The sequence below is a fragment of the Mobula birostris genome, chromosome 8 (genome assembly GCF_030028105.1).
Source record: "Mobula birostris isolate sMobBir1 chromosome 8, sMobBir1.hap1, whole genome shotgun sequence".
NCBI classification, from domain to species: domain Eukaryota; kingdom Metazoa; phylum Chordata; class Chondrichthyes; order Myliobatiformes; family Myliobatidae; genus Mobula; species Mobula birostris.
In genome coordinates, this window is record NC_092377.1 from 104,168,852 (window position 1) to 104,188,967 (window position 20,116).

Consider the following 20,116-nt stretch of genomic DNA (forward strand, 5'->3'; position numbering starts at 1 on the left):
GGTCAGTTTTGTAAACCTTCTCTGGACCCTCTCCAATGCCAGCACAGCACATCTTATCTCAGATAAACAGTCCCAAACTGCACACAATACTCCAAATGCATCATTACGTTCTGAGCATGACATCCTTACTTTTGTATTTGCTAGGTTGCAGGCAAATAGCCTTTTCCACAATCTGAACAAGACAAAAAAGATGGTTATCGATGTCAGGAAAACCCTCAACACTCATACTCTTCTTTGCACAGATACTCCAGTATCAAATGTCACTTTATGTACAAGCAGTCTATGTTTATAAACTAATTTTATGTACAGATGCTCCTATACTGAGCATCACTTTATGTACAAACAACAAGTCTATGTTCATACACTAATCTTTTGTACAGATACTCCTATACCGGGCATCACTTTATGTACAAACAACAAGTCTATGTTTATAAACTCATCTCAGGTATTTATATCGACTATGTTTTTATCTTGTTCTTTGTGCTTACTGTGTTTATTTTCATGCTGCAACAGATCGGAGTAACTCCAAAACGTAAATACTAATTGAACGGAAAATAAGAAAGTCAGGAATGGGAATCTAACTTCGTTTTTACTTCAAGTGAGGCGAGCAGATATGATGCGGTGCTGTGATGTTATTTGCTATTTACATATTTCGTACATATAACCCATAATAAATTATTTAAACAACAAAGAATGCTTAATTAAACAATATATTTACAATATTACTCAACAATTACTGAAATATTGAATACACAACACCTAGCATCACTTTATATATAATCAGTCTATGTATATAATCTAATCTTATGTATTTATGTTGTGTATCTTTTTATTGGGTTATTTATGTTTATTTATTTTTATGCTGGTTTGGAGTGACAATCATTTCATTCTTTTACACTGGTGTACTGAACAATGACAATAAACAATCTTGAATCTTGAATATTCTAATCCGCTCAGAATGAATGATGACATTGCATTTGCCTTGCTGACTACCAACTCATCTTTAGGGAATCCTGCACTGGGGCACCCATGTCCCTTCGCACCTCCAGTTTCTGAGCTTTCTCCCCATTTCGAAAATAGTCTACACCTTTATTCCTTTTACCAAACTGCATGACCGTACACTTCCCTACACAGTATTCCATCTGCCACTTCTTTGCCCATTCTCCAATCTGTCCAAGTCCTTTTGCAGACTCCCTGCTTCCTCATCACTGCCTGCCCCTCCACCTATGTTTGTAGCAACTACAAACTTGACCACAAAGACATTAATTCTGTCATCCATACCACTGACATATAACGTGAAAAGAAGCAGTCTCAAACCTGACCCCAGTGGACTGCACTAGTCAATGGCAACAAACCAGAAAAGGCCCCCTTTATTCTCACTCATTGCCTCCTACCAGTCAGCAATCTCCTGTCCTTGCTGGTGTCTTTCCTGTAGTACAATGGGCTCTTATCGTGTTTAGCACCCTCATGTGCAGTACCTTGTCAAAGGGGGGGAATGTCAACTCAGACCATGAGAGGCCTGGGTGGGGCATTTTCATGCCTTACAAGGCACAGATTGGAAGTTTGTGTGGGGCGCCACTCCTCGCACAGACACTAGAGCAATGTGTGATTAAGTGCCTTCCTCAAGGACCCAAACATGCTGCCACAGCTGAGGCTCGAACTAGCAACCTTGAGATCACTAGACGAATGCCTTAACCACTTAGCCGTGTGCCCACACCTTGTCAAAGGCCTTCTGAAAATCCAACTAAGCAACATCCACTGAGTCTACTTTGTCTATCCTGCCTGTTATTTCCTCAATTAATTCCAAGAAATTTGTCTGGCAAGATTTAGCTAAGGAAAACAATGCTGACTTCAGTCTATTTTAATGTGTGCCTCCGGGTACTCCAAAAACTCATCCACAATAATAGATTTTTACATCTTGCCAACCACTGAAATCAGCAAACTGCACTATAGTTCCTTGCAAGTCTCCAGTTCTCCAGAACCACTCCAGAATCTAGTGATTCTTGAAAATTCATTACTAATGCCCCCAAAATGTCTTCAGCTACCTCCTTCAGAACCTTCGGATGTGATCTATCTGTTCTGGGTAACTTATCTACCTGCAGGCCTTTCAGCTTTCCAAGTACCTTCTCTTTAGTAACAGTGACAACATTCACTTCTGCCCCCTAACACTCTCAAATTTCTGCAATACTGCCGGTGCCTTCCACAGTGAAAACTGACACAATCTACATTTTCAGTTCAACCACCAATCCTCATTGCTACATCCCCAGCATCATTCGCAACATTACGATGTCCACTCTCACCTCCCATTAAATTGGTATCCTTTTTTTTATATTATTGGCTAGGTTATCTTCAAATTTCATCTCATCTCTCCTTACTGCATTTTTAGTTACATTCTGTTTTTTTTAATATAAACTTTCCAATCCTTTAGCCTCCCACTATTTTAGCAATATTCCATGCCTTCCCCCTCCTTTGGTTTGATGCTCTCCAACTTTCCTTGTCAGCCACAGTTGCCTCATCCTCCCTTTAGAAAACTTCTCCATCTTTGGGATGAAGCAATCCTGTATCTTCAGAATTACTCCCAGAAACTTCAGCAATTGCAGCTCTATCATCATCCCAGTTAGTGTCCCCTTCCAACCCACGTTGCCAGCTCCTCTCTCATGCCACCTTTCAATATTGTTACGTGCTGAGTCGTATGATGTGGTGGATCAACGTCTCCATGACAATGATTGTTCTTGGTAAATTTTTCTACAGAACTGGTTTGCCAGTGCCTTCTTCTGGACAGTGTCTTTACAAGACGGGTGACCTCAGCCATTATCAATACTCTTCAGAGATCGTATTCAGAGAGTGGTCGCACAGCCGGGAATTGTGATGTGCACCAGCTGCTCATACGACCATCCACCACCTGCTCCCATGGCTTCTGGTGACCCTGATGGAGGGGAAAGCAGGTTCTACAACTTGTCCAAGGGTAACCTGCAGGCTAGCAGTGGGAAGAAGCTCATAACACCTCCAATGGTAGAGATATAACTCCACCCAAATTACCTTTACTCCACTGTTTTATCAATACATCCGATTTTAAGTTCTCCCTCTCAGGCTGCAAGTGTCAGCCTATGTCTGGCTCTGACCCTGGGAGTCTGTGACGGGATGGTGTGTGGATGAAGCTTCACCCTGTGTCTGACCCTGTCCTTCAGAAGATGGAGCATCATCCTGTCTGACCCTGTCCCTGGGAGTGTGTGTCAGAATGGTATCTAGATGGAGCCTCACCCTGTGTCCTGGGAGTGTGTGACGGGACTGTGTGTGGAAAGAGCCTCACTCTGTGTCTGACCCTGTCCCTGGGAGTGTGTGATGGGGTGGCGTATGGATTGAGATTCACCCTGTGTCTGACCCTGTCCTTGGGTGTGTGATGGGACAGAGTGGGGCGAGGATCAGGATTAAACGTTTCCCATTTGTTAACAGGTGAAGCTGCTCCTGAAATTTACAGTCCTGGGAGGCCCAACGGAGGTTTCCCCAGAGTCGAGGGTGTGTGGGTCGAGGTGTGTTGCTGCTCCTGGTGTTCACAAAGGCTTGTACAGTGCTGGGGATTCCAGCGGATTGTCAGTCCCTCTTGCCCTCTCTCCCACGGAATGACTGTCTTGAGTCACCTCCTTCCATGACCAGGACACACTGAGATGCTCGGACCCGGAGAATGGTCAGGGGTGGGGAGTGGGGCTCTGCCACAGGGTGAGGGTGGGTGCAGCTCCTTCAGAGGTGACTGGGACAGCCCTTCCATGTCAGTGACACACTGGGTTGTGGCTGGCAGGGCAGGGAGGGGCACGGGGGAGTTGATCTGTGTTTCACGTGTGCTGTCTCCACTGGTTGTGAGATTTACAAATGTGTGAACTCACACACACACACACACACACACACACACACACACACATACACATACACACACACCCAACACACTCATACACGCCACATGTACACTCAGCTGAGACAAATATGTACACACATACCTACCCCCGCTCTGACACAAGTGCACACATATTGTGCAGACACAAACACACACCACTTGTGCGCACATAGCACCCAACACATGTGTAAACAAATGCTAACATACACATATTTACAACAGGCACATTCAACACATGCGTTAAGCAACCTCCCACACAAGACACACACACATACTGATATATGCACACAAACCTCACCTATAGAGACCCGTACTCATACCAAACCAAGCATATGCAGTCACCTGCCACACATGAACACGTCCGACATCCACACACAGTAATACACACAGACACACTCACACAAATGGATGTGGGTGCAGCCACACATGGAATCTTCCTTATGTCCGATGGCATTTCTGTCCTCAGAACCAGTTCCCGACCCCCTCTGTCTCCGGATCTGATCACAGTCCGTGAGATCGAACCCATCCTGATGCCTCAAGTGGAGGTTTGTATCAGGTCTTGACCAGCGGGCATTGGACAGGGATTTGGGAATTCCATTGGGATGAAGTGGGAATTCAGAGAATTCAGTAACTGTAAACACAAGAGATTCTGGAGATGAGCAACACACACTAAATGCCGGAAAAACTCAGCAGGTCAGACAATATCTATGGAGGGGAATAACTTGTCCACATTTGGGTCCAAGACCTTTCATCATGATGCTAGTGAAGGGTCTCAGCCCAAAACTTCGTCGGTTTATTCCACTCAAGATCCATGCTGAGTTCCTCCAACATTTTTTTTCCATTGCTTTGGTACTTGTGGTGAAAGTAAGATGGAATTCAGAAACGCAAACACTATGAAATCTGCAGATGCTGGATATTCAAACAACACGCACAAAAACTGCTGGTGAATGCAGCAGGCCAGGCAGCATCTATAGGAAGAGCTACAGGACTGGCAAAGGGTATCGGCCCAAAACATCGCCTGTACCTCTTCCTATAGATGCTGCCTGGCCTGCTGGAATTCAGAAAGTCACATTGCTATTCATTTCAGATCCAGGAAATTGTGATTAAATGGTTATTCAGAGTATCGAGTTGGTATTACGTGGGAATTTGGGGAAGTGTGTTGGTAGCGAATGGGGATTTCTGAAATTGCATTGGAATTACTTAGGGTTTTAGAAAATTGAACAGTTAATAAGTGAAAATCTAGCGAATGAAATGAGAATTATATGTGTTTTGTGGAATAAGTAGGGATTTTGGGGAGAGCATTGTTATTAAAATGGGATTTGGGGAATTGCACTAGATTAAATGGGATTCAGAAGTTACCATCAGATGATATGATTTGGATTGTGTATGGATTCCCTGCAGACTGGAGTACTGTGACTAGTGGGGTGCCTCAGGAGTCAGTGCTGGGACCTCTGTTATTCATTATTAATATCAATACATCCAATTCTACCTTCTCCTTCTCGGGCCTTAGGGCTCAGCCTATGTTGGACGCTGTCCCTGGGAGTGTGTTATGGGATGGTGTATAGAGGGATTCCTGTGTCTGACCCTGTCCCTATGACTGTGTGATGGGACAGTGTGTGGATGTAGCCTCACCCTGTGTCTGACCCTGTCCCTGGGAGTGAGTGACAGGATGATGCGGGGCGAGGATTGAGATGAACAACACACACAAAATGCTGGAGGAACTCAACAGGTCAGATAGCATCAATGGAGGTGAATAAATAGTCCATGTTTGAGGCCAAAACCTTTCATCATCACGCTAATGAAGGGTCCCAGTGAAGGGTCTCGGCCAGAAACCATGTCTGATTATTCTGCTCCATAGATGCTGCCTGACATGCTGAGTCCCTACAGCATGTTCTGCATGTTGCTTTGGTAACGTTACTGTTGCCGCTAAATTGGTGGGTCTTATTGATAATGAATTTGTTTACACTGAAATCACAAAGACATCTAGATCAATCGGGGAGATGGGCTGAGGAATGTCAAATGCTTTTCAATGTAGATCAGTGTGAGGTGACATATTTTAGACATTCAGAGTGTTGTGGCTTCATCAGTCAGGGCATCGAGTTTTGGAGCAGGGACACTATGTTTTGGTTATATTAGTTATTGCTGAGTCTGCTCTTGGAATATTGTGTGCGGTGTTTGTCACCCTGTTGTAGGGAAGGCATTGTCGAGCAGGATAGGGTGCAGAGGAGATCTACAAGGATGACACCTGGACTAGGGAGCCGCAGTTATAGGGAGAGGTTGATCACTCCTTTCAAACCCCACTACAGTTGTACATTTCCATGCATTTGTTACCTGTCTCTGCACAATGACCTCGCCTTCCCCAGAAACACGTTTTTCACCATTTTCCACTGTTATGGTGATAGACTTGTATTCCCTTAATTTTCTCAAACATTGCTGTGAGCTGCTTCTCTTGTACTTTCTCAAAACAATCCCACTCCAAGCTAACACTATTTTGCCTGACAGACTTCCATTGTATTTTAGCAAATCCCAAAGAGGAATCACATTTAATTTTTTCCTTACACCACCATCCTCTGCATCGACACCTATCACATCTGTCTGAGTAAGTCCAGGCCCAGACTAATAGGCCAGGAGCTGGCTAAACCCAGCCCAGTGACAGTGGCACAATGCTGTATCTACACCTTCCCCTTGTCCACCTCCCCCTTCAGTCTCCAACTCGCCCTTCCCACTCACCGTCTACCTGTCCCAAACTTCTCTTCCTCCTAGGTGGAGGTGTAGGTAGCTGGGTGTCTGCAGAAGGACTTAACCAGGTTGGGAATCAGCAGATGCAATGTAATGAGGGAAGAACATGGTCATGCATTTTGGTAGAACTAACAAAGGCCTAGACAATTTCCTAAATGGGGAGGAGATTCAAAAATCAGAGTAGAAGGATAGAATCATGTAGGATTCCCTGAAAGTAGTTTGCAGGTTGAGTGGGTAAAAAGTTTACAATAGATATCAGTGGGTAAAGGACAACATTTCAGTTGAGATCATTTTAGTCTCTGTGATGATGCCTAATGTCTTACTGTTACAGTGAGGCTCAACACAATTTGGAGGAACAACACTTTATCTTCTAACTGGACACGACATCAAATTCTCTGTCTTCCTGTCTGTATCAGAATGGGTCATTTCTGTCCTTCATCAATCTGAGACTTGGCTCAGTCTGTCTCTCTTTGTTAGTATAGCTTCACGTTCTGTGTCTGTCCACAGACTTACTTGCTTTTGGCTGTTTCTGGAGACTTTCTGATTATTGTGACCCTCCTGACATTTGATGGTGGTAAACTCCGAGTCAGCAATGCCATTGAATCTCAAGTGTAGGTGACAATGCTTTCTCGTTGGAGATTGACTCTGTGTGGTGTGAATGCCACTGGTCACTTGTTACTCAGTACATTGTTACGTACCCAGAGAAAACAGAAAACAAACGTGGTCTCAGTGGCAGACAGTCAGAACCACAGGATGCTGAACAAAGTGATTTCCTGAATGAGCAAAGGTGACACAATGATTTTGTCCACTGTCCATTCCTCTCCAGAGATGCTTCCTGACCCACTGAGTTCCCCAGTGTTTTGTGAATGGCTGGAATAAGTGGGTCGATTTCAGACTGGAAGGAGGTAATGTTTGGAGTACCCTAGTGATCAGTTCTTGGCCACAGTTGTTCACTGTTTAATGACCATGAGGAGGAAACGAGATGTGAGATGTCCAAGTCTCCTGATGACACAGAGACAGTGGAAGGAAATCTGATAAGGACATTGTGATTCTGCATTAAGTGGTTCAGAAGGCAGATGGGCAGTTTGGCCTTTACTGCACAGGGAGTGGAGTTTAGGAACGGGGTGGTGTAGTTACCATTGTACACGGTGTTGGTGAGGACACACCTGGAATTCTGTACATGGTTTTCTTCCCTGAGCTAAAAGAAATGATAAAAGTAACATTGGATGCAGTTCAGAGGTGATTCACGGGGGAGATTCCAGGGAGCAGAGTGAGGCCATTCAGCCTATCAAGTCTACTCTGCTATTTCATCATGGCTGATTTATTATTCCTCTCAAATTCATTCTCCTGTCTTCTTCCCATAAACATTGACACCCTCACTAATCAAGAAGATATTGATCTCTGGTATAAACATGCTCAATGAGTCAGCATCCATCACCATCTGTGCCAATGAATTCCATAGATTCACAACCCTCTTGCTGAAAAAATTCCTTATCATCGCTCAAACAAGAGAAAATAGGCAGATGCTGGAAATCGAAGAAATACACACAAAACGATGAAGGAACTCAGCAGGCCAGTCAGCATCTGTGGAAAAGAGTAAGCAGTAGACATTTCGGGCTGAAACACTTCATCAGGACTGGACCTCATCCACTCTATCCCAGCTTTTCAATACTCAAAAGTCCCCTTCATTCTTCTAAACTCCAGCAAGTACAGGCTCAGAGTCATCAAACACTCCTCATACATTAACCCTCTGAGTCCCAGCATCACTGTCATGTACCTCCTCTAGATCCTCTCCAATGCCAGCACACCCTTTCATAGATAAGGAGCCCAAGCTTCTCACAATACTCCAAGTGCAGTCTGATCAATGCCTTATAAAGCTTCAGCATTACATCCTTGCTTTATATTCTAGTCCTCTCAAAATAAATGCTGGCATTATATTTAGAATAGATTATGAGGATACGCAGTCCTCTTTTATTGTCATTTAGTAATGCATGCATTAAGAACTGATACAATATTCCTCCGGTGTGATATCACAAAAACACAGGACAGACCAAGACTGAAAAACTGACAAAAAACACATACTTATAACATATAGTTACAACAGTGCAAGCAATACAATAACTTGATGAAGAACAGGGCATTGGCACGGTAAAAAAAAGTTCAAAGTCTCTGGAAGGTCCCACATCTCACGCAGATGGGAGAAGGAAGAAAACTCTCCCTGCCATGCCTGACCACAGTCCGACTCTGAGTCGTCAGAAAACTTCGAGCCTCCGACCAGCCCTCCGACAAGCCCTCCGACACCGAGAACCGTGCACCATCTCTGCTGAGTGCTTCGACCCCAGCCCCGGCCACCAGCAGCAGGCAAAGCCGAGGATTTTGGGGCCTTCCCTCCGGAGATTCTCAATCGCACAGTAGCAGCGGCAGCGAACCGGGCATTTCAGAAGTTTCTCCAGCTGTTCCTCTGTGCTTCTCATGGCTGTCTCCACGTCCGTCTCCATCAAATCAGAATTGTGCATGGTACCCTATTTAACAAATACAATATCATTTCACCGGAGAGGCTGCGTGCGCTGTGTTGTGCCGCCATCTTCTCCTCCCGCCATTTTAATCACTTTATGTACATGCAATAACTCTACATATTTTAGCAAATCTTATGTGTTTGTATTTATTGTGTTTTTATTGTTTCCATTATGCTTATTGTGTTTTTTATGCTGCATTACATTCAGAATAACAATCTTTTCACTCTCTTTTATACTTGTGTACTGAAGACTGACAATAAACAATCTTGAATCTTGAATGTACTGGATCTCTGAAACTGAAAGGTGACAATGCATTTGCTCTCCTTACTACCAACTCAATCTACAAATTAACCAGTAGGGACTCCTGCACAAGGACTCCCAAGTCACTTTGCTCCTCTGATATTTGAATCTTGTCCCTGCTTAGAAAGTTGTCTATGCCTTTGTTCAATCTATGATATATCTTTGTTCAATGACCATGCTCTTCCCTACACTGTATTGCGCCTGCCACTTCTTTGCCCATTCCCCCAATCTGTCTCAGTCCTTCTGCAGACACCCTGCGTCCTCAACATTATCTGCCCCTCCACCTAGGAGGAAGAGAAAGTTGAAGGAGGTAGATACTAGGAGGGGAGGGTGTGTAGGCCCTACCCTGGTCTGAATGTCTAAAATATGTCACCTCACACTGATCTACATTGAAAAGCATTTGACATTCCTCAGCCCATCTCCCTGACTGATCTAGATGTCTTTGTAATTTCAGTGTAACCAAATTCATTATCAGTAAGACCCACTAATTTAGTGTCAACAGTAATGTTGCCGGCCGTGCCGTGTACATTCACATCCAAATCTGTTACATTAATAATGAATAACAGAGGGCCCAGCACTGACTCCCCAGGCACCCCACTAGTCACAGTACTCCAGTCTGCAGGGAATCCGTACACAATCATATAATCCAATGGTAACTCCTGAATCCCAATTAATCCAATGCAATTCCCCAAGTCCTCATTTAATTCCAATATCTTTCCCCAAATCCCAATTTAATAACAATACCCTCCCCAAAATCCCTACTTAATTCCCGAAATACCCATTTAGTTCTCATTTCATTTGCTGGATGTTCACTTATGTAACAGTTCAATTTTCTAAAACCTCAAGTAAGTCCAACACAATTCTTCAAATCCCCATTCACTATCAATACACCTCCCCAAATTCCCGCTTAATATCAACACAATACTCCGAATAACTATTTAATCACAATTTCCTGGATCAGAAATGAATAGCAATGTAATGTTCTGAATTCCATCTTAATCTCAACACAATTACCAAAGCAACATGCAGAACATGCTGTAGGGACTCAGCATGTCAGGCAGCATCTATGGAGTGTAATAATCAGGCATGGTTTCTGGCTGAGACCCTTCACTATTACCCTTCATTAGCGTGATGATGAAAGGTTTTGGCCTCAAACATGGACCATTTATTCACCACCATTGATGTTATCTGACCTGTTGAGTTCCTCCAGCATTTTGTGTGTGTTACTCTTCTGTTAACAGATGAGAAATGTAGCCCCCCGGCAAGCCTCAGGGTCGCTCAGCTCACTGTCGTCTAGGGAAACAGCCCTCGGCCTCACCAAACTTGGTAATAAAGTTTGTGTGGCTGCTGTGTGATGTACCTCACCCTGCCAAATAACAGACAATGCACCAGATACTATTAAATGAATTACAGTTTATAGATATTACTGGAACTATATAATTAATAGAGATAAAATGTAAAAGGAAGATAAAAGGCACCACACTTATCAAAGTTCAATCTCTTCGTGCACAAACAGTTGGAGCTCGGGACCTTCCTTCTTCACCCTGCAATCCCTTCAGACCACCTCGACCTGCCGCCTGGGACCAATAACGGTGGTCTACCAGACGCTCCTCACGAGTCTGTCTCCGTCTCCTCTACTTGCCGAACACCCTGGACCTCGGACTCCTGCCCGGGGTCAGACCCCATTAGCCGACTCACAGCACCTTGTCCATCCTCCCTCTCTCTCTCACGCCTTCTGCCCCAAAACCCGCGCATCACAATAACTTACAGACACAATAGAAAGAATAACATCTATCCCAATTGGTTCATTCACTCTCTTATCACTAATCTAACCCAAACAAACTGCTAGCGCAAGAACTTTCTCATCATTTATCATAACAAAGAAGCCATCTTAATTAGCCTACGCAGTAATATAAAAGAAGAAACTCCTTACTGAAACATTTAATCTTGATCCTCCCCCCTCACCATCCTGTCACACACTCCCAGGGACAGGGTCAGACACAGGGTGAGGCTACATCCACACCTTATCCCATCACATACTCCCAGAGACAGGATCAGGCACTGGGTAGGGATCAACCCACACACCATCCCATCACACACTCCCAGGGATAGGGTCAGACACAGGTTTCCCTCCACACACCGTCCCATCACACAGTCCCAGGGACAGTGACCAACAGAGACTGAGGCCTGCGCCTGACAGGGAGAAGCTAAAACTGGTTGTATGGATATTACAGTGGAGTGAGGGTAATTTGTGTGGCTGATGGAGATATGCCTCCACCAAAGGTGCTCCTTCCCTCCACTAGCCTGCAGTTCTCCCTTGGCCAAGGTATAGCACCTGCTTAGCCCTTTCATCAGGTCACGTCAAGCCATGGAAGCAGTTGGTGGATGGTCATATGACCACCAGGTGCATTTCACAAGTTTGGGTCATGTGATCATTGAATCCAGGCAGAAAATCTCTGAAGAGTATCGTTAATATCTGGGGCCACTCATCTTGTAAAGACACTGAACAGCAGAAGTCAGTGGCAAAGCACTTCTGCAGAAAAATTTGCCAAGAACAATCATGGTGATGGAGACCTTGACCACCCACATCATACGACTCGGCACGTACTGATGATGATGAAAGGAAACTACAGGGGCATTAGAGAGGAGCTGGCAACGTGGATTGGAAGCAGGCATTAGCTGGGATGGCAGTAGAGCAGCAATTGCTGGAGTTTCTGAGAGTAATTCGGAAGGCACCGGATCAGTGCATCCCAAAGGAGGGGAAGTTTTCTGAAGGGAGGATGAGGCAACCGTAGCTGACAAGGAAAGTTGGAGAGCATCAAACCAAAGGAGAGGGCAGGCATGGAATATTGATAAAGTAGTGGGAAGCTAGGGGATTGGGAAGTTTATAAAAAAAAACAGAATGTAACTCTAAAATGCAATGACAGATAAGATGAAATTTGAAGATAAGCTAGCCAATAATGTAAAAAAGATACCAATTTAAAGGGAGGTGAGAGTGGACATCGTAACGCTGGAAAATGATGCTGGAGATGTAGTAATAAGGAATGGCAGATGAACTGAAAATGTAGATTGTGTCAGTTTTCACTGTTGAAGACACCAGCAGTATTTCAGATATTCAAGAATGTTAGGGGGCAGAAGTGAGCATAGTCACTGTTACTAAGGAGAAGGTGCTGAAAGGTCACAGTTAGATAAGTCACTTGGAGCAGATGGACCACACCCCAAGGTTCTGAAAGAGGTAGCTGAAGACATTTTGGAGCCATTAGTAAGGAACTTTCAAGAGTCAATAAATTCTGGCCTGGTTCTGGAGAACTGGAGAATTGCAAGGAAATATAGTGCAGATTGCTGATTTCAGTGGTTGGCAAGATGTTAGAGTCTATTATCGTGAATAAGTTTTTGGAGTACTTGGAAACACATGATAAAATAGACTGAAGTCAGCATTGTTTTCCTAAGGAAAATCTTGCCTGACAAAACTTGGAATTCTTAGAGGAAACAACAGTTTGGATAGACAAAGTAGACTCAGTGGATGTTGCTTAGTTGGATTTTCAAAAGGCCTTTGACAAGGTACTGCACATGAGGGTGCTAAACATGATAAGAGCCCATTGTACTACAGGAAAGACACCAGCAAGGATAGGAGATTGCTGACTGGTAGGAGGCAATGAGTGAGAATAAAGGGGGTCTTTTCTGGTTTGTTGCCATTGACTAGTGCAATCCACTGGGGTCAGGTTTGGGACTGCTTCTTTTCACGTTATATGTCAATGGTATGGATGACAGAATTAATGTCTTTGTGGTCAAGTTTGCAGTTGATGCAAACATAGGTGGAGGGGCAGGCAGTGATGAGGAAGCAGGGAGTCTGCAGAAGGACTTGGACAGATTGGGAGAATGGGCAAAGAGGTGGCAGATGGAATACAGTGTAGGGAAGTGTACGGTCATGCAGTTTGGTAAAAGGAATAAAGGTGTAGACTATTTTTGAAATGGAGAGAAAGCTCAGAAACTGGAGGTGCAAAGGGACAGGGGTGCCCCAGTGCAGGATTCCCTAAAGATGAGTTGGTAGTCAGCAAGGCAAATGCAATGTTAGCATTCATTCTGAGTGGATTAGAATATTCAAGATTCAAGATTGTTTATTGTCATTGTTCAGTACACCAGTGTGAAAGAGTGAAATCATTGTCACTCCAGATCTGATGCAGTATAAAAATAAATAAACATAAATAACCCAATAAAAAGATACACAAGATTAGATTTTATACATAGACTGATTATATATAAAGTGATGCTAGGTATTGTGTATTCAATACTTCAGTAATAGTTGAATAATATCGTAAATAGATTGTTTAATTAAGCATTCTTTGTTGTTTAAGTAATTCATTACAGGTTGTATGTAAAAAGTATTTAAATGGCAAACAACATCACGGCACCGCATCATATGTGTTCGCCTCACTTGAAGTAAAAACGAAGTTAAGACTCCCATTCCCAACTTTCTCGTTTTCCTTTGAATTAGTTTTTGTGTTTTGGAGTTACTCCGATCTGTTGCAGCATGAAAATAAACACAGTAAGCACAAAGAACAAAATAAAAACATAATTGATATAAATACCTGAGATGAGTTTATAAACATAGACTTGTTGTTTGTACATAAAGTGATGCTCAGTACTTTGTATTATTTTCCTTTAGTTTTTCAATGTTTTCTTTCTTGTGGACAATTGGCAGGTGGGTGATCTGTTAATTTTTGTGTGTGGGGGCTGTTTTTTGCTGAGGGTGTGTATTTTGTGGTCTGCAAGGTTAACTTATTTCCGTTTTTTTGAGCTGGGGCAGAGTTGATTTATTTTCTTTCATCGACACGCATGGTCTTTTTGTATTTAATAGCTTTCTGGAATAGATAAATATCAAAGTTGTACATGTACCTGTATATTTTGAACCTTCGAGTACCAAAGGTCAGGGTCAGGAATGGAAGTGTATTATATGTTCTGGAGAGTCCAGTTTTTTGGGGTAATTCAACATGTGGGTGTAGCGGGTAATGAATTGGTACTGTATATGTTCTATCAAAAAAGGACCTTACAATTTGTTTCTATCAGTCCAGGGGAGGCAACTTTTGGGAAGGAATAGGAGGGAATATAACCATATAACCATATAACAATTACAACACAGAAACAGGCCATCTCGGCCCTTCTAGTCCATGCCAAACTCTTACTCTCACCTAGTCCCACCGACCTGCACTCAGCCCATAACCCTCCATTCCTTTCCTGTCCATATATCTATCCAATTTAACTTTAAACAACAACATCGAACCTGCCTCAACCACTTCTGCTGGAAGCTCGTTCCACACAGCTACCACTCTCTGAGTAAAGAAGTTCCCCCTCATGTTACCCCTAAACTTTTGCCCTTCAACTCTCAACTCATGTCCTCTTGTTTGAATCTCCCCCATTCTCAATGGAAAAAGCCTATCCACGTCAACTCTATCAATCCCCCGCATAATTTTAAACACCTCTATCAAGTCTCCCCTCAACCTTCTATGCTCCAAAGAATAAATACCTAACTTGTTCAACCTTTCTCTGTAACGTAGGAGATGGAACCCAGGCAACATTTTAGTAAATCTCCTCTGTACTCTCTCAATTTCATTGACATCTTTCCTATAATTCGGTAACCAGAACTGTGCACAATACTCCAAATTTGGCCTTACCAATGCCTTATACAATTTCAACATTACATCCCAACTCTTATACTCAATGCTCTGATTAATAAAGGGCACAATTCCAAAAGCTTTCTTCACCACCCTATCCACATGAGATTCCACCTTCAGGGAAGTATGCACTATTATTCCTAGATCCCTCTGTTCTACTGCATTCTTCAATGCCCTACCATTTAGCATTTATGTCCGATTTTGATTAGTCCTACCAAAATGTAGCACCTCACATTTTTCAGCATTAAACTCCATCTGCCATCTTTCAGCCCACTCTTCTAACTGGCCTAAATCTCTCTGCAAGCTTTGAAAACCTACTTCATTATCCACAACACCACCTATCTTAGTATCATCTCCATAATCACTAATCCAATTTACCACCCCATCATCCAGATCATTAATATATAAGACAAACAACAATGGACCCAGTATAGATCCCTGAGGCACACCGCTACACACCATCCTCCAATCTGACATACAATTATCGACCACTACTCTCTAGCGTCTCCCATCCAGTCACTGCTGAATCTATTTTACAACTTCGGTATTAATGCCTAACGATTGAACCTTCCTAACTAACCTTATGTATGGAACCTTGTCAAATGTGTGGTTGACGGTACTGAGGTTTGGACATAAGGGTTTGCACTCCACTTTGGCACTTGTTGTTAAGCATGGGAACGGGTGGTGTGATTTTTGTAAGTTCCCAGCGACGGTGGAACATGGGATCAAGGTGTCGTGTACCACAGATATTCGTCAGAACGTGGGAAGCTGTTCAGGTAAATCGGGGGTCCCCAGTTTGCGGGATATTTTGGCACCCGAGACAAGGACAATCAAATTGTGGCGAGCCCTGGTGAACTTAAATTACTCCGGTCGAATCTGATCCCTGTCACGGCTCCCTTCCGACTCCGTTACAGTAGGTGGCAGTAATGCAACTTCCTGAGAAGTGCAAGTCGCCATTAGCACAAAGGAAGAGGAAGGTAGGTTCGGGGCTCCGAGTGGGCTTTTCATCAACACCGGCATCCGCACCGCAGCTGAGGTACAACCGTCGCGATACACCGTGACCCTGCAAACCCAGGACAGTCCCGGTTCTTTCTCCCTCTCTCGACCCCGTGATCCGTACCCGAGCCCCGACGAGATTTCTGCTGCTGAGCGAAGGTGCTGACACCGTTTCGGCGGCGCATGCGCATCGCTGGGACCGTGACGGCTAGATGGGTATCTGGATCAGTGGGGTTTCTGGGTAGAGAGGCAGCCATGGGTGATACCATTCCCTACCGGTTAGTGTGTTCGGAAGAGTAGGCGGTGGGAAGAGGAGCGGATGGATCTCTCAGCCACTTCCGAAATTGTGTTGTGAAAATCCTTCAACTTGTGCTGTAACATTGTGATGTCACAGCTCAGCGTAGGGACTAAAATTATCTCATCTGAAATGCTGACCTTCACCCATTGATGTCTTGTGTAAATCATTTTACAGGTTAGAAACAAGTAAGAGTTTGTGTAGGGAATCTCAAACACAACAACAAGGGATTCTTTCATTCAGCCGACCTGCTGAGACACCAGTGAGTTCACCTTGGGGAGAGGTCATTCACCTGTTCTGCATGTGGGAGGGGATCTACTCAGTCATCCAGCCTGAAGATACATTAGTAAGTTCATACCATAGTGAGAGGATTCACCTGTTCTGACTGATCGAAGTGATCAATAGGCTTCAAAGGTACATTTAATGTCAGAGAAATATATACAATGTACATCCTGAAATTATTTTTCTTTGTAGGAATTCTATCCAAGCTGAAGACATATCAGAAAATTCACATCAGTGAGAGGCCGTTCACCTGCTCTGTGTATGGGAAGAGATTCACTCACTCATCCCACCCACAGAAACAACAGTGAGTTCACAAGGGAGAGAGATTTTTCAACAGTTCCATGTGTGGGAAGAGGTTCACTCAGTTATGCCATCTACAGACACAACAGTGAGCTCAGATGGGAGAGAGACACTTCAACTGCTCTGTGTGTGGGAAGAGATTCACTCGGTCATCTGATCTGCTGACACATCAGCGTATTCACACTGGAGAGAGGCCATACATCTGCTCTGAATGTGGGAAGGAATTTACTCAGTCATCTCACCTACAAACACACCAGTCAGTTCACACTGGAGAGAAGCCATTCACCTGCCCAGAGTGTGGGAAGGGATTCACTCAGTCATCTCAACTAAAGGTACATCAGCGAGTTCACACTGGGGAGAGGCCATTTTCTTGTTCAGGCTGTGGGAAGGGATTCACTCAGTTATCTCACCTAATGTCACACCAGCGAATTCACACTGGAGAGAGGCCTTTCATCTGCTCAGACTGTGGGAAGGGATTCTCTCACTCATGCAACCTACAGAGACACAAGCGAGTTCACACTGGGGAGAGGCCGTTTAGCTGTTCCATGTGTGGGAAGAGATTCACTCAGTTATGCAACCTACAGGCACACCAGACAATTCACACTGGGGAGATGCCGTTCACCTGCTCAGACTGTGGGAAGGGATTTACTCGATCATCGCAACTGAAGGTACATCAGCAGGTTCACATGGGAGAGATGCCATTTACCTGCTCAAACTGTGGGAAGGGATTTCTTCACTCATCTCAACTGAAGGCGCATCAGCGAGTTCACACTGGGGAGAGGCCATTCACCTGCTCAGACTGTGGGAAGGGATTCACTCAATCATCCCATCTACAGAGACACCAGCAAGTTCACACTAGGGAGAGGCCATTCACCTGTTCCACGTGTGGGAAGAGATTCACTCAATTAAGCCACCTGCAGGCACACCGGTCAATTCACACTGGGGAGAGACCATTCACCTGCTCAAATTGTGGGAAGGGATTCTTTCAATCATCTGACCTGCTGGCACACCAGCGTGTTCACACTGGGGAGCGGCTGTTCATCTGCACACACTGTGGGAAGGGTTTCACTCGGTCCTCCACCCTTGTGGCTCACTACCGAGTTCACACTGAGGAGAAACCATTCATCTGCTAGGACTGGGAAGGGTTTACGCAGTCAGCAGACCAGCTGGAACATCAGATAGTTCATATTGGGGAGATACCTTTTTCCTTCTCTGAATGTGGGAAGTGGTTCTCTCAGTCATCCAACCTTGTGAAACACTACCGGGTTCACACTGGGGAGAAAGTTGAAATAAGCTGCTTGCTGGGTGTTTAACCATCACAGTTGCTGAATCCAGAGGCAAGTTCAAAAGTGACTGTCGGTGTTGAACTCTGCAATTATGGCTGCTGCTCATCACACCCAGTTCTGTACCCTGGTCACTGGGCATGGGAGGAGTTTCTTCTGCTGATGTTCACCTTTAATGGGACTGGAGTTTCATATTCTGCATCTGTGACTAATAAATCAGTTCTATTTTAATCACTGTCTCAAGTGCCTAGTGAATCTACAACTCACCCAGTGTACAGTAGGGAGTCAACAGCCCAGGTTGTCCTTGCCAGTGTTTCTGTTCCACAACAATCCTTTTAAATTCATCCCTGCGGTTCACCTCTCACACCCCCTGTGATGATGGGTTCCAAACAGTCACCACTCTGTGGGTGCAGAGGTTTCCCTTGAATTTCCTGCATGATTTTCTGCAGCCTGATGAAGACAAGCTGACTATAGTTATGTTCTTCATCCCTCAAATCGCTGGGCCAAGGAAGAATGGTGTTGGTAGTCAGCCTCCTTAGTCCCTGCTGTTTTAACATTATGGGTCATTTTTCACTGCTTCTGAAGGGCTGTGTCTCACACAGGTGGGTTGTTAGAATACACCACTGTCCTCTGAAGTCTAACAGCAGATTGGAGAGCCATTATTTGGATGTTCAATGGAGCAGGGTCAGAAACCAGAGATGGGTCAACACAGGGCAGAGCCTGGAGCTCTGGACAGAGGGGGTAAGAACATGATGAGGATCAGGGGGTGGGAAACATGTGACAGAGAAGCAACATTTGGAATCTGATTGACGGAAATAAAGGTTGACTTTGACTGTTGCCACAAAGAATGCCTGTTGACTTTAGGTTTATTGCTTGTGGGATTTTGCAGTGTTAAACTGGCTACCGAGTTCTCATAAAAACATTGGTGGCATTTGACAGAGAGGAGGCACTTTCAATGGCACTGTGCGTACTTAGAAATCCGTGAGCACCCGAAAGACCTATCACTGCAAATCAAGTGCACAGGGCCCGGGAGTCTTTGGATCCAACTGTTTAATTTTAAATGTTATTTTCTTTGCAGTTTAACAATTAATTATTTGCATGTATTTTAAGTAGCTTTTGTATTGCATAACAGTTTAATATGCCTTTAGTAGCTATCCAAAGTATAATTCTGGTAGTTTCTTTGTACTTTATTAAGTGTTTTCTCATTGGTTGATTTTTATTGAGTATTGACTAAGTTGTTTCTAGTTGGATTATTATTATCTATAGATTTGAATGGAATTTTCCTTATCTTGGGTATAATAGTAGCAGTTTTATGTTAGGTGCCCTCTTTACTTCCTCTCTGTTCTTCAAGTATTAGACCCTTGTCTCATTTCTGTTCCTCTTCTATCAACTTTGAATAAAATAATCATGAAGCAACAAGTTTTATGCCTCGTTTCTGACTTATAAAAGAACCTCAGATTTAAACACCAAAATCCATCGCATGTTTGAGACTGGGAACACAGTATTCTAGCATATTCAATGCTCAGCAGAAGGGAGGAGGAGGAGGATGGTTTTGTTTTTCATATGGTGATGATGAGTGGATAGCAATGTGGAGGCAGTGATGGGAAATGAAGCTGTGTGGAAATAATGAACAGCAGGGGAAAGAACACGTGGGTAGGAATGGTCTCCAGTACCCCAGGCGTTTCCTCTCAATGGGACCAAGCACAAATGGGAAATAATCAGGGAGGTAAAAGGGAATGACGATTGTTTTTGGTGATTTTAATCTGTGGGTTGATAAACTAATCAAACTGGCAATATAGAGTGGAAGAGGAATCTGTGGAGTGGTCAGGGACTGTTTTGTACAG

At 44.0% G+C, this 20,116-nt stretch overlaps 1 pseudogene; it reads left to right on the forward strand.

Moving 5' to 3' along the window:
* The window catches only part of LOC140202036 (uncharacterized), a 93,567-nt pseudogene extending 74,072 nt beyond the window's left edge, over nt 1-19,495 (forward strand).
* Nucleotides 19,496-20,116: the final 621 nt, after the last annotated feature.